This window comes from Chrysochloris asiatica, unplaced genomic scaffold, assembly GCF_000296735.1.
Source record: "Chrysochloris asiatica unplaced genomic scaffold, ChrAsi1.0 scaffold00517, whole genome shotgun sequence".
Taxonomy (NCBI): domain Eukaryota; kingdom Metazoa; phylum Chordata; class Mammalia; order Afrosoricida; family Chrysochloridae; genus Chrysochloris; species Chrysochloris asiatica.
This window is the reverse complement of record NW_006409035.1, coordinates 595790-598969: the sequence shown is the minus strand read 5'-3', so window position 1 is coordinate 598969 and position 3180 is coordinate 595790. Positions and strand designations below refer to the sequence as shown.

The 3180-nt window shown below is 37.0% G+C and overlaps 1 pseudogene; it reads left to right on the top strand.

The window, feature by feature from the left end:
- The first annotated feature begins 632 nt into the window (after window positions 1-632).
- On the top strand, window positions 633-1554 carry LOC102829831 (annotated as a pseudogene).
- The last annotated feature ends 1626 nt before the right edge of the window (window positions 1555-3180 follow it).

Below are 3180 nucleotides of genomic sequence, written 5' to 3'. Positions count from 1 at the left end.
AAGCACTAATAAGACAATACATCCAACAGAAGTTTTAATATAACCAAACTGCAAATAATTTTTGATTCACTCTCCTATGTCTCCTTCACAAAATATTTGGGATTACAAGTAATGTAGTCTAGTCAATTTTCAGCATAAAGAAAAGCTAGCATTTAGGATTCCATGAGATTATTAACTGAAGGTCACTAGAATTATGGAAAAGATATAAGAATTCATTAATTAAACATGTTTTCCTGGTGTGGCACTGTGGGTAAGTGTGCTGAACTGCAAGGTCAGTTTGGACCACAACATCAAGGGTTCAAGCTCACCAGCATCTCCTGGGAAACCTTATAAGGTTCGCTATGAGTCAGAACTGACTTGATGGCACTTAACAACAACAACAACAAAATATTAATATTTCTGCTGTGGCACTGTAGAAAAAGCTCTGGAATACTAACCACAAGGTTGACAGTTGGAACTCACCTGCCTCTCTTGGAAAATATATGTATGTCTGTTATGAGTCAGAATCAAGTGAATGACACACAAACATAACAACAAAATATAAACAACAGCATATCAGTTAAGATTTTATTAATTGATGTTGCTAAATCTGCATTGCTCTCTTTTTCTTTTACAGTAGTTTTGTCAGTTACATGAAACCAGGAAATCAAACACATATTTCAGAATTCATCCTTTTAGGGCTCTCAGAAAAAGCAGATCTGCAGCCCCTCCTCTTTGGAATATTTCTGACCATGTACTTAGTCACCTTCACTGGGAACCTGCTCATCATCCTGGCCATCATCACAGACTCCAACCTCCACACACCCATGTACTTCTTTCTCTCCAACCTCTCTTTTGCAGACATTTGTTTCACCTCTACCACTGTCCCAAAGATGCTGCTGAACATTCAGATGCAAAATAAAGTGATAACCTATGAAGAATGCATCAGTCAGACATTTTTTTTTCTTGATTTTTGGAGGACTTGACAATTTTCTCTTGACAGTGATGGCATATGACCGATTTGTGGCAATCTGTCACCCATTACACTACACAATCATCATGAATCCCAAGTTCTGTTGCCTCCTGCTTCTGGCCTCCTGGTTATTACTTGTTCTGGACTCTCTATTACATGCCTTAATGATTTTACGACTGTCTTTTTGCACAGAATTGGAAATCTCCCATTTTTTCTGTGACCTTAATCAGGTAATCCAACTTGCTTGTTCTGACACTTTCCTCAATGCCTTGGTGATGTATTTTGCAACTGGACTTTTTGGTATTATTCCACTTTCTGGGATCCTTTTCTCTTACAGTAAGATTGTGTCCTCCATTTTGAGAATTTCATCAGCTGAGGGCAAGCAAAAAGCTTTTTCCACTTGTGGGTCTCATCTCTCAGTCATTTCCTTGTTCTATGGGACAGGTCTTGGAGTTTATCTTAGTTCTGCTGCTTCCCCAAACTCCAGGGCCACTGCAATAGCCTCAGTGATGTACACTGTGGTCACCCCCATGCTGAACCCCTTTATCTACAGTCTTAGAAATAAGGACATAAAAAAGGGCCTACGAAAACTGTTCAACTGAAAACATTTTCTACATAACAGAATGATTTTTCTTCAGGAGTAAACAGAGTGAAGTCTTAAATCATAGTTTATGTGTTCACAATTCTGCATTTTCCCAAAACCCTATCTCCTTTAACTTTATTTTTTGTGTATTCTAAAATAAAAAATAACTAAAATGTCCCTTTAACAGGTGACTTCTTCAGGTTGACTATAGATGATTCATTATGAAACAGATTTTCCAGCATATAATTATTCCATTGGAACAGCATCATTATTTTCCTTAAATTCAATTTCAATTTCCAAATTCCTATTATGGAGCTTATTTCTTAAATTAGTTCTGGCTTGTGATATCTGACTTTTGTGGGTTATTTTCTTTAAATAAAAGTCCTGATAAGTATTTTTAGCAGAAATTTTGAAGCCATGCACTCATTGAGTTGTGAAATGAACTACTGGTATATCCTTAAAATAGTGGAAATAGCCCCAAAACTAGATTAGCTATGAACACTGACACCTCTTCTATCATCAGGAAGGAAGTAGAGTCAAGAAGACTCTCCTGAAATTATTGTCTCTGTGTAGATGACACAGTTTCTGCAATCCAGAGGATAGGAATGCTTTGCTATCATTGTTGTTTCAAGACTCAATGTGTCTATAAGAACTTCATTTGTTTAGCAAAGTGTAGGTCCATCTTTTCTTGATACCCATGACTCTACTGCATTGAAAATTTGCCTACATTTATTTTTTAAAACCTGATGCTCTCCAACTATTCTTGACCACATAATTGGTTAGAGCAAAGCACCTGACTCACAGTTGTTCTATGATTCACTCCTGTACACCTGGCCAATATGCCTCAATCACACAAGAAATTCTTGATTTTAATGTTCCTAGGGAGTCCTGGTGTGGCATTGTGGGTTAATGCTTCAAGGTTGATTTGAACCACAAAGTCGACAGTTCAAGCTCAACAGTTGTTCCTTGGAAACTCTATGCAGGGTAGTTATGGGTCAGAACTGACTTGACGGCATTTTTAACAACAACAAGAAATATAGTTTTCTAGTTACCATTCTCTATAGTCACTGTGGGTTAATGTGCCAGACAGCAAAAAATTTGAACTGCAGGTGGGTGGTTCAAGCTCACCAGCTGCTCCTCAGAAACCCTATACAGGGTCACTATGGTTTGGAATTGACTTGACACTTAACAACAACAACAAATAGTACAAGAAAACAAACCAAAGTAAGAAGAATTGGATGCTGAGTGCCAGCCCATTCTATTTCTACGTTTATAAAATGTAGACGCAATCCAAAACGGCAATGTGTTTCAGTCATTTTCAACTCATAGCAACCCTAGCAGACAGAGTAAAACTAATCCACAGGGTTTCCAAAGCTGTAAATCCTTACAGATACATCTGTGAAATCCTCCTGTGAACTGGGTGGTAGATTTTAAATGCTGACATTTTGGTCATCAGCTTAGTAATTTAACTACTGGTCAATGAATTCCTTAAACTTTAAGTGCATTTTAAAAGATGTCTATATTGCTTTCAAAGTTCCATAAGACTTTTTTTTTTTCTATTTGCATTCTGATATACTCATTTTGCTTATAATTTAGTGAGAAAGGATGATGTACAGGGAATGATAGTCATTTTCTCCATTTACCA